This window comes from Galeopterus variegatus, unplaced genomic scaffold, assembly GCF_000696425.1.
Source record: "Galeopterus variegatus unplaced genomic scaffold, G_variegatus-3.0.2 Scaffold301, whole genome shotgun sequence".
In the NCBI taxonomy this organism is placed as follows: domain Eukaryota; kingdom Metazoa; phylum Chordata; class Mammalia; order Dermoptera; family Cynocephalidae; genus Galeopterus; species Galeopterus variegatus.
The window spans coordinates 700,898-715,044 of NW_007726412.1; the positions used below are offsets into that span (position 1 = coordinate 700,898).

General features: G+C 36.8%; 1 pseudogene; it reads right to left on the reverse strand.

Annotated features, from left to right (window-relative positions):
* Positions 1 to 891: 891 nt before the first annotated feature.
* On the reverse strand, positions 892 to 1,450 carry LOC103586050 (annotated as a pseudogene).
* Between the last annotated feature and the right edge of the window lie 12,697 nt (positions 1,451 to 14,147).

The following is a 14,147-nucleotide window of genomic DNA, read 5'->3' on the forward strand; positions in this document are numbered from 1 at the left end:
GATAATCATATGCCATTCAAAAATTTTATAGAACAGCTTTATTGAGATATAATTGACACATGTAAACTGCACATATTTAAAGTGTAGACTGTGAACCACCCCTTCAAGACAATGAACACACTCATCACCCTCTAAAGTGGTTTTGCACCACCTTGTAATCTCTCCCTCCAATACCCCCCACCTCCCTCCTCTAGGCAATCACTGATCTGGCTTCTGTCAGCATTTCTTAGAACTTAATAAAATTGGAATCATACATGATACTCTCTTTTTTTTCTGACTTCTTTCACACAGCCTTATTATTTTGAGATGTATTCATGTGTGATACGTATCAGCCGTTCATTCATTTTTATCACTGAGTATCATTCCATTGGATGTATAGACCAGTTAGTTTATGCATTCAGTTATTGATGGATATTTGAGTTGTTTCCACATTTTGGCTATTATAAATGGAGCTCTCATGAGCATTTGTGTGCAAGTCTTTATATGACCATGTGCTTTTTGTTCTCTTGGGTAAGTGTCTAGTGAAAGGACTATATCATATGATAGGTATATGTTTAACTTTTTAAGAAACTGCCTAACTGTTTTCTAAAGTGGTTGTACCATTTTATATTCCCACCAGTAGTGTGCAAGAGGTCCACTTTGCTGCCACCATGTAATTTGGTCAACCTTCTAAACCTTAGCCATTCTCATAGGTGTGCAGTGGTATCTCATTGTAGTTGGGGGGGGAGGGGAGTACCAAATTACTTTATTTTTAAAATAGTACACATAAAAGAACTCAAGTGGATGTTTTAGTACAACTTATAGAAACGATAAAGTTAAACACCAAGGCATGCAGTGCCCTGGTGATAAAAGAAGTCACCCCCATGGCTATGGGAAAAACCAATGTAAGGCTTAGCTATCAGCACCACTGTCTCTCAAGGTGAGCTTGTCAAGGATATACTCTGCCATACCAGATTCTTGGGCCCCCATCTTATGTAAGTTGGTTGCAGTGGTCACCCAATTCTTCAATCGATTTCATCTGCTCATTCAGGTAACGCAATGAAGTCACACAAGTGGGGGTTTGTTTTTGTAAGTGGCCATTTTGTGCAATTCCAGTAATGACTGATTCATGCTTTTTCCCAAGTGGAACACACAGTCCATTGTATTCAGCCTACTCTCCCAGTGGTCATAGTCTACCATGAACTATTATAGTTCTTAATATTCTGAAGGAACTTTTGGCCATTTTGTTGGTTCTGCAGCCTCATCAGTTTCTCAGCTAATGTCCCCTCTCATTAGATTGGTGAAGAAAGTGTTTGGCAGAGTTCTTCAAAGCCACATCATTGCAGTCAAAGTAGAAAAAGATGAACAGGTAGGGACAGGAGGCATAGAGCTCCAGGTGGTTCTGGTGGTTGATGGCAACCTCTGAGTCCTGGTGATAGTTCTCGTGAACTTGTGAGGGGACAGTCTTCATGGTAGGCAGCAGGGACCTTGAGGCCATTCGAGGGATCTGTGAGGAGGTGTCAGAGGGCTGGCTCTGAGCAGCCAGCCCACTGGGGTGGGGGTTAAGATGAGGGAAGAGCCAGGATCCATGGAAGCACGGTTTAAGCAGGAAGCCACATTGACCTCTGTGAGGAACCTCTGTCCTATCTCATTGTTTTAATTTGCATTTCCCTAAGTATATTGAACATCTTTCTTGTGCTTATTTGCCATTCGTGTGTCTTCTTAGGTGAAGTACCTGTTCAAAACTTTTGTCCATTTTTGAAGACGGGTCCCTTTTTTCACTTGTTATTGCATTTTGAGAGTTCTTTCCATGTTCTTGATACAAGTCTTTTATCAGATGTATGCTTGGCAAAGATTTTCTCTCCAACTGGTTTGTCTTTTCATCCTTTACCAGTGGTTTTCAAAGAACTTTTTTTTATTTTTATGAAGTCCAATTTATTAATCTTTTCTCTTTTGAATTGTGCTTTTGGTGTTGCATCTAATAACTCTGCCTAACCCAAGATTCCAAAGATTTTCCCCTGTGTTTTCTTCTAGAAATTATATTTGGGTTCATGACCCATTCTGAGTTAATTTTTGCATATGGTGTGACATATGGATCAAGTTTTGTTTGTTTATGTGTTGACTGATTGATCGATTGCACTTGAACATCCAATTGTTCCATCACCTTTTGTTGAAAAGACTATCTTTTCACCATTGAATTATATTTGCATCTTCATTGAAAATCAATTGTCAGTTTCTAGACTGTCTAGTTTTCACTATAGTTCTATTCTCTGTCTTCTTCCAATATCATATTGTCTTAATGGCTATAGTATTATGTCTGAAAATCATATAGGATCAGTCGTCTAACTTTAATTTTTGTTTTAACTATTCTAGTAGACTCAGAGATATTAAAACCTTCAAAAGTCAAAACCTAGCATTTCCTCCTGATTGTTTTGATGCTAGCACTTTTAATCAGAAATTAGATTTAGGTACAACTAGACACATGAAAATTGATGTTATCCTTATTACAGTCTTGCTAGCTCATATCCAGAAGCTGTATTATTAGAAGAGCCCTATCAAGAAAAACAATCTCCAAACATGAAGAACCTGCCTCGTTAAGCGAGAATTAAAGTTTCAGATGGACAATAAGTATATAAAGAGCATTTGATTATTTTATTCATATTCCAAGTCCAAAGATACTGAATTTGGAGCCCTGAAGTAACTCGGAGATGTTATCTTTAAAGCACTGGTAGTATAGTCTTAAAAATCATGAAAGTTTCGAAAGAAGCCAGAACACCAGAGATTAGCTTAAACTGTCTTACTTTACAGAGAAAGACACCATAGGCTAGAATAATTGGCCAATTGCTAGAAATATACTCAGATGCAACATTAATTAATTCTTTGTATTTTAAAATTTTTAAAAATATTTTGTGTGCTTTTTAAAAAGAACTTCCTGCTCCTGTTTTGCTGAAGTAATAATAAACCAAAAAAGACCCAACAGGCCTTCTGCTATATATCCTTATGGTGGCCTAAATCACACCAGTCATGGTAGAACACTGAAACTCTGAACATTTGACTAATGAAAACACATAATAGTGATAAAGGGGAGAAGGCTTTATTAAACAAGACAAGGACTCAGAAGACATGTGAGAAAAGACAGACATTTGCTTTGCCACGTAAAAACTTGAGATGTATGATAAATGTCACCATAGAGAAACTCAAATGGAAAAAGAAAATGGACTGGTTTTAAGAAAGAAGGAGAAAGGGAAGGGGGAGAAAGAGAGAAAGAGAGGAAGAAAGAGAGAGGGAGCATGAAAGAAGGAAAAAAGAAGAGATGGAGAGACAAAAGGAGAAAGGGAGAAAGGAAGGAAAGAAAACAACAACAAATGTTAAAGAGAAAACATCTACATATTCATTTAAAAAGTTAAGCTACCAAGTAGAAAAATAGACAAAGGATATTAATACGTAAAACACCTTTAAAGAAGTGCAAATAACAAAAAAGAAAAGAAAGCAAAACTTAAAATTACTGCTAACGAAGAAAATGCAACTTAAAGTGTCAGGATGGCAAAAATTAAAAAGATTGATAATACCCAGTGCAAATGAAAATGAGAGGAAGGTAGTACACTTGTACATTGGCTTAAAAAGTATTTCAAAAAGGGAGTCTGGAAATATCATTGAAATACAAACTGTACTAACCTTTGACCCAGCAATTTCACATTTGGGATTTTCTCCTACAGGGGAAAGAAAAAGATTTTTATACAAGAGTGTTCATTGAGACGTTGTTTATAGGGGGAAAATGTTGGAAATAATTTGAATGTCCATTAATAAGAGGTAATTAAATAAATTATAGAAAATCATTAAGATAGAATATTTGTACTATTTAAAAAGTGAATTACAGGGAAAACCTGGAAAGCTGTCCATAATATATTAAGTGGAAAAAGGCAAGTTAATGATTAAGGAATAAATATGTTCTCATTTTAAACATCTTTACACCTGTTTGAATATGTTTTTGTGAATACAGAGGAGTGATATATCAGTTATCCACTGCTGGTGGATTTGGAAAAAAATGGAGGAAAGGGTGACCTTTTAAATGGTTTTCTTCTTACATCTGTGTTCTGTTGAACATACAACATAATACCAACTACAAAATCAAAACAAAAACATTGTTCTTTGGAACCATTTCAAAGTCAAAACAAAAAAATTCCTTTGAAAATTGAATAAAGAAGAAAATATTAAAAACACTAAGAAATAGACACGTCTCCCAGACTGAAATTAGAATGGGGTATTTGACTATACTAATCAATAGTGTTAATATAACAAAAGAAAAGTTGTAACAATAGGAGTAGAGGATGAATTAGTGATTGGCAAGGGACCACAGAAAGATGGTGTTCATGGAGCCAAAATTAAGTAATAGAAGCTTAGCTCAATCAAGCTGCCAGCTTACTCTCAGCAAGTCAGTATTTTTTGCAGAAGTGAATTTATAACACTCATGTTTTCCACATTCACAAGATACTGATAGTGGTGTCTTCTCATGTCATTAACTGAATCTGCACAGTTAAAAAGATACGAATGAGGTGAAAATTGAGGGTTAGATCAAGTTGTAAGTGGATTGAGAGAAACATAGAACGAGTAGGCTTCCTCATGCAGAAACCAAACTTCAAAAGCAATTGATCTTTACTGACGTCTGTTGAAAGAGAGCCAAAGAGAGAATAATATAGCATACACATGTCAAAATTTCTAAAATCCCCTGCACTTGTGTCTCAAAGTCTGCAACCTCAAGCAACTGCCCTCATATTTTTCTATCATCCTAACACTCTTCCCCCAAACTCTGCTTATGCTAGCTCAAACTCTTGCCTCCATATTGGCTTTCTGGATCCTCTCAGGTTCTCTCCAAAGGGTTCCTTGCTCTTCTGATGTAAGCCAATCTACAGCCTTCTGGCTTCTTCCAATTCTCTTTTTCACTTAGTTCAACAAAGGCTCAGGAGCTGAGCAGGATGACACAGGCTGAAACTACATTAATATATATAAATAATTATACATTCATAATTTTTCTCTGTCACAGAGGGAAATTCCAAGAATGGCAGCGGGAAGTTTATAAGATGAGCCAGCTGTTCTTGGGTGGCCACTTCATTTAAGTGACATGCTAACGTAAATTAAGCATACATGGGTTGGGAATGGTCTTGTAAAGAGTTTCCTTACAAGTGAAGCTGGACAAATTTTAAGATCATGTTCTTCCCAACAATGAATTCCAAAATAGACTGGAGGACCATCATCAGGGGTGTTGTGGAAAGAATTTCCACACTGTATGAGAAGCAAATGTCGTGGACCTCAAAGGTGGCATCCAACTCCAAAAATTGATGTTTTTTGGACTATTTGTCCTGGCATAAATAATTATAGTGGGCGAGTAGTTTTTAAACTATATTCAACGGGGTTCCAACATCCCCAAGTGTACAAAGAGATAACATTATTTTGCTGTCTGCCTCAGTTCCTGCCATAGCAGTGTACTACCAGGCACTGGGTAAGCAAAATTTGTCAGGTTCCCACCAGTTCAAAATTAAAGGTGTTCTTCCCACATTCCTTTATATTCCTGCTTATATAAACACTTACCAGGTTGGGTTGATTCAAGCAGCATTTCACACTTGACCAGCCACTTGTCTGTGGGAATTTTTCCTTTGCTCACATGAAGGGCCACATGAACTATTTCAGCATCCTGCAAGATGCAGCAATAAAATGACTTTGGCCCAACATGTTTGCCTGTGGAGCTGATATCTACCCCAGATCAAATAGTTTTTAGTCTATAAATAAAGGGTTTGACCTGTTCATCTTAGCCAGCTTGTCTAAACATAGCAGTTCAGCAGAGAAGTGATCCAGATTTCAAGTGTCAGTGTCAGGGTTTTACATTACACACATAACACACATGTACAAGTATACACACATATGCAGCTCATGTATACACACACACACACACACACACACACACACAGCCAGAACATGTGCTGGCATTCTTCCCCCTCTGACCAATTTCAGAGCATCTGCCCTACTTCTGCAGAGCAGTCACCCAATAAGTAATCAGTGCAGAGAGGAAGAACAATCCTAGGATTTTTTCCATAGTATCTGGTTCAGTAGGCTTTAGAATGAAAAATAGAGCAAATACCAACCTTAAAGTGCATTGGCTGTTTAGTTTCCAGCCAAGAAAGCAAAGAAGATGGAACAGAGAAGTACCTGTGGCCAAATGTCTGTGATTACTAGAGTGGCAGGCTTCCAGAGACACCAAGCCTTGACTTTGTTTTATCAGGGTACTTCCTAAGTTATTATTAAGAAGTATTTTCAACAATCTCATTTTTATTAGCCGTTTGTGCCCATTATAGTTTTCTAGTTGCTAGTTTGTTATGGCTTTAACATAAATAAGGTTCTAAAAATGTCTCGCATGAGGAGTTGCAGGGCTGGGTATGCTATTCAGACCGTATAAAAAGCCCATGTAAAAGACTTCTCTTGTAATGGGTCTCTTTTATATTTAATAGAACTGTCATATAAACATATACTAGCATTTAAAATGCAGTTTCTGAGCTATAAAATAAACACCATTTCTAATATTGCTGTTGGCTTTCACATGCATAGAGCAGTTCATTAAATGTTCTTTACTTCATTTATGTGAAATGTGTTTTTACCACCAGAGCAGCGCAAAAAGTGCATTATCCCTTAAATGCAGCCATTATCAAGGAAAGAGTAGTGAAATTAAGACATACCAAATGTTTTATGTAAATTATAGCAAATTATAGTTAATTTTAACACCTTGTACAATGCCACAAACCTGGTAAGCTTCTAATAAATTATTATTGAGGATTATGATAGCTACATTTGTATACTGAATGTGAACACACCTCACAGAGAAGATTACAGTTTTGTTTAGAAATATATTCATAATTCAGCATTCAACTGAATGTTATATAGTAGCAATACTTCATTTATTTTATGCTAAAATAAAGTGGATTTAAATAAAGTGGCTCTGCATTGACTATTTTTATAAACTAGGGAAAAATTCACAACAATGTGCTTCTGTTTTCTCATCCAAAAAACGTACATACTAGTATTAAACTTACTCATTGTTCTCTTATAAATGAGTTAATACTTGTTCTTAGAACATTATCAAGCATATAATAAGAAATCAATAAATGTTAACTACTATTGATATTATTACTTTTCTATAGCTTCATTTTAGAGTCATCAGAAGTCAAATTTTGTTGCACATGTTGGATATTTTCTGCAAGACCCGATAGAACTTATGACTGTAAATGCTGTGAGAGGTTAAAAGTGCTATGTTGTTTACAATTGCATAGCCTCAATCAATCTTGATCACTATATTCATTAGCAAGTTTTTTAATATTTAATTTAATGAAGTTTGAGAAGTTTGAGAGAATCAAAATACCATAGGATGTGATCACTGTCTTAAAGAAGTTTATGTGAACATAAAAAAAAAGAAATTAATACTATTAATAAATTTTAAAGTAGTACATTTAATTTTAAAAAGAAAACACAGCAACATTACCAAATGGCTGGGAAAAGATTGACATTTTGATACATAGTGCCAGAACATTTGGTTATCCCTACATAATACAACACAGAGAAAACTACCTAGTAAATTAAAGACCTAAATATGAAAATTAGAACTATAAAGCTTTTAGGAGATAACCTAGGAGGGTATTTTTTGACATCAGGACACAGAAGAATTTATTAAACCAGATACAAAACTCACAAACTATAAAGGAAAAGATGTTTGAAATTTGAATTTATTAAAATTTAAATTTTCTGTGTGACAAGGGACAACATAAAATAAATTACGAGAAGTCACCGACTAGAAGATATTTACAGACATATTAAAATCTCTTTCTTCCAAATAGTATCTGGGGTTCCCCAGGTATTATAAACCAACAGGCAACCCATTAAAATGTGGGCAAAGGGTTCACAGAGAAGAAAATGTAATGGCCAGTAAATACATAAAAATACAAGTGTGCTGCAAAAAGTTTGTGAAAAGATTCATATTATCTTTTAATTCTATTTTCCAACAAACTATTTGAAGTACCATTGTATTCTCAACCTTTCTACAACAAATGGGTATGAAAATAAAATAACAAAGGATTTTTACTTTTTTGGGGGGGGGAATTAATAATATATTTTATTTATCCCAGTATTTTTCACTACAGCTGACTAACTTGCATTAAAATCTTAATTTTAAAAATATATTTTAAGACTTCAAACAGCAATCAAAATAGTTAGAATTTTAGGAGCCAAGATTCCAAAGGGAAAGGAAGAACAGAGGGGTTAACTCAACATTTACTGTTGCCTGCACCATTAAAATATTTGCCAATTCATAACTTTCAGCCAAGAGGCAAAAAGTCAAACAAAAACTGGTAACCAAGAAATTGAGAAATGATGGAGAGTTTCCGGCAGTCTCAAGGGGTGGGGAGAAAAACTGGATAAGACCTTCTCATAGGAGAAGACTCTAGTAAAAATGCCACAGATATTCCAATGAAAATCCAGAAAGTCTATTCTTTTGCATTAAGGGAACTGGAAATTGAGTACCTCTTGCTATTACTGAAAAATACCTTGAATTGGTTCAATGATTGCTTAAGGTGATGTACTTCAATTCTAATTGTCTGTCTGCCAGAAACAAAAGTTCGTTCTTCCTGTGGGAAATTAATATCATCAAGAGCCTCAAATTATCATTAAATCTTTTTATATGCAATGTTTGACAATCAGTTAAAATTGCTAGTCATATCAGAAATAGAATCAAATTACTGAAAACAAAGAGAAAAGTTTGGGAAAATAGAAATAGATCTATAGGAGATCCAAATATCAGTTTTCAGACACATATATTTTGAGACTTTATGAATTGTTTTATATGCCTAGTGGATTGGAACTTTTACCTATTGCATTTAATATTTTCTTCTTTATTCAGTTTTCAAAGGAATTTTTTGGTTTTGATTTTGTAATATTCCAAAGAACAAATGTTTTTGTTTTGGCTTTGTAATTGGTATGATGTAGTATGTTCAACAGAATACAGAAGTAGGAAAACCATTTATAGCAACAAACAAACAAAATAACTAAAAACAACCCACCTATCTTCAGTAAGGAAATAGACAAACCATGATCTACTACTAATGAAAGGGAAACACCACAGCCATTAAAACTAGATTTCAGTATGGAAAAATCTCAAGAACATACTGATATGTAAAAGAAAAGAAGTTGTAGAAAGAATACCTACAGTATAATGTCAATTGCATGACATTTGGAAACAAAAATAATATATACTGTTTATGACTGAGTACATACAAAGTAAAAGTACAGAATATGCATTCAAATGATGCTCACAAATATATTAATTATGGCAAAATGTTAACAAATATTTAGTCTTAGATGCTCATTTTATTATCCTTGGTTTTTTTAGTAAGTTTTAAAAAGTTATTAATGTCTAAATTTTCTTTTTAAGTGCAATGACCATATGGTGTAGATTTCTTGATTGAAATGTTCCAGGAATATCAATATCTTTTGGACTGTTTCCCACACATAGAACTGATATAAAATCATTATCTTGATTTTTCATGTAGGAAATATAGTCAGTCTATGTGTGGTGGCTTACCCAGTCGACTTAAGATTCAAAGTTCACATTTAATTTTTGCAACAACCATATATGAGAGGCACCACTTTACTCTTTTATAAAATCTGTAATTTTCAACGTTTCACATTCTCCTATGCTTTCAAAACTTCTTTTCATCTAAAAATGTGTTAGACTAATTCTAATTGATCTACTGTTTTTAATTATCAGTTGGATCTTCAGATGGAAAATGTGATTAACATTTTTATGATTGAAAAAATAACAGACTTTATCCGTTCAGGCTAGACTAAATTTTTAAATGAAGCAATTTTTAGAACTTGGGTTCATACAACAAAGCAGAGGCCTTGCATAGCTTTGTCTCTGCATCTTTTCTAGGTGGGCATGGGGGAAGGAAAGGGAACCAGAGAGAATCCTTTATTTTGCTTTGAAGGGCAGGCTGAGGAGTGGTGTACAGAGATTATAGAGTCAAGATTTTTCAATTGGATTTCTCATTATTCTTAAGGCATTTTCTCTTACATTGAATTAAATTAAACTCAGATACACTGCCTTTGTTTACGCTAACGTAACGCTAAAGTAGAATTGTTAATAGCTTCCACCTTCTTTCTTCTTATCAAATGCTGATATACGCAAGATAAATTTTGGATTTATTGGTGTCTACACACTCATCTCCTTCATCATTTAAAGTTGGTGATTTCCCAAATTAATACTTAGCCCCTTCTTTAATGAGACAGGCAGAAATAAAAGGAGGACAAAGAGGTGTCTCTTCCATTTGGACCAAAATTATTTTTATTACTTAGCATAGTTAAAATCATCAAAGACAGTTCCCATGTTTTAACAATGGATTCTCTTCAATTTATAGGGATATTGTTCTACAAAGGAAAAACAAACTAAGGACTTTTATAAGAGGGCATTCTTGGTTCAGAGTACATTATAAATGATGTGCTATTACTTTCAGACCCAACAGCAAAAAAGACAAGATTTTAATGTTAAAACACTAAAATTGATTTATTGATATTACACTTGTCAAACACAGGAGAAACTGTTTTAAATGTTGATAAAGTAAGCATAGAATTTAGCTTGGCTAGCGATACAGTTTCTTGTGTAATGCAAGTACAAAAACAATTTCTTGAGGGATATCTGGGGGGTGGACTCAGTTGACACAGCACACTAGCACCTCACTGGATTCTTAGTAACAGGGAGGGTAATAATGCCCCCATCTCTTTCAGACAGTTAAACTGCTCTAGCTTCATACCTGTAGTTCACATAAGTGCATGACAGCCAAACCTACCAAATGTCTTACAGTCACTTTTGAAAGAAGTGAAATAAAATTTTGATCGATTTTATTCTCTAGCTGCTCTGATCTCTGCTCTAATCTGTTTTAGCCTAGATATCTCCAAAGAGAGCCCCAAGACAAAGCCTTGAACATAGATAGTTTATTTGAGGTGTGATCCCAGGGAGAAAGAAAGGGGACATGGGGAGTGAGACAGGGAGGAAGGGAAAGGTAACTCGAGGGTGCAGGTTGAGTTGGCTTTCACTGTCGGGGGCTGGTACTGCACCCAGCCGGGCACTTTTCAGAAGCCTTATAAAATATGTCTCAGAATTATCCAACCAGGGAACAAAAAGAGAAAAAACATCCATGAATTGTCTCCATTTCCCCATTAGTCAAGAGTAGTCTCATAGATCTAACGCCCCTGCAGTTCTGGTTTGTACATTCTCGAAGGCCAAGTGGGTTCATGCAAGCATCCTGTGTGGCAGCATTAGAGATGTTCTAGGGCCAGAAGTGAGGGCCACAAGGCGCAGGCCTGAGCGAGGTGTGGTCAAGAAGCCCATAAGCAAAGCTGGGGGAAATCTGCAGAGAGAATATGGAGTGATGCACAAGACGTATATGATGCAGCCTACCTTTGTGCCTTTTAGATCTGCTTGTGACCTTTGTTAAGTCAAGCCCGTTGTGTAGTTCCCTTCTAGGTCATGATCAGGGACTCAATACAAAAGGCTTAGTGCACCACGCCACATTCCCTGCTGCTGCTATAGGTCCTGAGGCTGAAACTGGTATTTCACTTCTCATTCCTCTACTACCCATTCTAAAATTCTTTCACTCTTTGAAAGCATCCCAACTTGTCTACAGTGGTAACCTAGCCCCTTCCTCCAAAGAATTTGGATCCATTAAGGATCCAAAAGCCTTTCCCTTTTTCAAATTGTGGTTGGTACATGTTCACTCACCATTATCGCTGAGCACAGAAACACCAAGAGACGTCCCAGAAATAGCCTGTGGTCTAGATATTTCCCTCTCTATTCCCGTGATGTGACAGTAACTCTAGATCTTCAGGGCATTAGAGCTGATTGAATTACTCCTTTGTTTGCTGACATGAGGAACCCAAAGTGACCAGGTGGTGGTTGGAGCTTTAAGTTCAGTGTAATTTTTCCTGTGTCCTCTAGTAGAAGTGTTCCTTTCATGGGAACTGGAATTTTTGATCTGTTGAGTGTCAATGGGGAGCAAAAATTCCAAAAGAGGGTCACTATGATGATGATAGGGTCCTGTACTACTTCTGCTCTTTAGTTTCCAGACATGACTATTCTAATGGCTTGTCAATGAATAGGAGGTACTGGGTGAGCAAACATACAACATCCCACAGTGTTGCTGGTGCCTCAGCTGAGCTGCTTCTGAGACATAAGGTTTATAGTCTGGTGCCATTTGTCTTTTTTCTCAAAATGAGTACCTTGATCTGAGTCTCTGTTATACAGAATACTGTAACAATGGATTGGCATTTTGTAGTTCTTAGATAGTGGTGCTGGCTGAGACAGTGCAGAGTGGAAATGCAAACCCATTTCAGGTGCCAATTCTGGTCAGGATACATCACTCTCCCCTCCAGGGTATGATGTAATTGAACAGACAAGTGCTGGTATCTTCAAGGATTGTGCCTCATCTGGGGTTTCAACCAGCTCTTTTCTGAACCACAGTCACTGCAGGACCACAGGCAGACAGTTGGGATCTACAGGGGCTCAAGGACACATCAGGAACTGTTTTTAAACAGCTAGGAGTTAGTTCTCTGCTACAGCAGGCATGACCTAGTTCTAGAATGCTCAGCATCTGGACTGTGATTCCTCTTGTGGAACTTGCTAGACCTTCCACCCTCCATACTTACTCACCATGGATGCCTCTAGTCCTCTTATCTGCTGAAACGAATGGCCCAAGTGCCAAGGCAGCTTTCATTGAGTCTAGATCTGGTGTACAATTTTCCCTTTTTCTAGGTCCCCCTTAAAACTGGTAACTTTCTGGGCCACCTGATAAGTGGGCCAGAGCAGTATTCCCAAGTGCCTCAAAATCCAGAGGCCCACAAAACACTGAGCTTATTTTGTAGTGAAAAAGACTGCAAGAAACAGCAACTTGAACTTTGTCTTAGAAGGGATGTTCCAGTATGCTCCAGACCACTGGACCCATAAAAACCTCATCAATAGGATAGGCCTCTAAAATTTTTAGGAGCTTATTTTTTCTCTTCTGCCATATCATCAATCTTATTAAGCATCCAAAGTACTTATTACTATCTATTCATCCTGGAGCATGATGTAATCAATATCGTGGACCAGTATTGTGGACAGGTAGAAAATATTAATTGGGTTTTAGATGTGACAAACATGTTATAATAACCAGACTTCCATGTAATAATGTCCATCAGGCAACTACAAATGTAATAATTGTGCAGCAAAATAAAAGACAAATAAATATGCATGAACATACTGTTTGGGCAATAAATTGTAAAGAGGTGATAAGGTCATCTGGAAATGAATTAGTCCTCAGAGGAAAAAGATACAAAAGAACAATAAACCAGTTCTGTTGTTTTGAACTGCTGCATGTCTTTATGCTGTCTCTATTTTGAATTAAAAGATAATTTTAATTATTTCATAATTAAACTCATGGCAGCACACTGGGACCAACATGTTTAGGAAAATAAGTGTAGATAAATACAGTTTAGGGATGAAGGAGAGTGGAGAGAGATTGTCAGTTCAAGGGCCATCAACAGAAGTTAGCCTGGGACAGAGTGGCAAACCCATATCCTAAGGAAGAAGACTGTTTAGGTTTAGCCAATTTGATGAGACATCTTTGATATGGGAAGTTAACTTTCAGGGTATGGCCATCAAGCTGATACATGAGATAAAGTGATTTTAAAAGTGTATATGATAGACTGCAACAAGCTAGCTAGGGAGGAGAAGGAAAAACAGAAGATTGGTGAAGAGCAGAAACATGATGGGGGGTCAGAATCCAAGAAGAGGAGATAAACAGTGAAAATTTCCATGGGCCGGCCCGGTGGCACACTGTTTAGTGCGCCGCTTGGGAAGCGCGGTGGCACTCCCGCCTGAGGGTTCGGATCCCACATACAGACCGGTTCCCGCTCACCGGCTGAGCGAGGCGCGGGAGCAACACTGAGGGTTGCAATCCCGTTGCCGGTCCCTGGTCCGGTACGGGGGCAACACTGAGGGTTGCGATCCGTTGCCGGACACGGAAAAAAGACAAAAAAAAAAAAAAAAAAAAAAAAAATTTCCGGGGGGGGGGGGGGGGGGGGGGGGGGGGGGGGGGGGG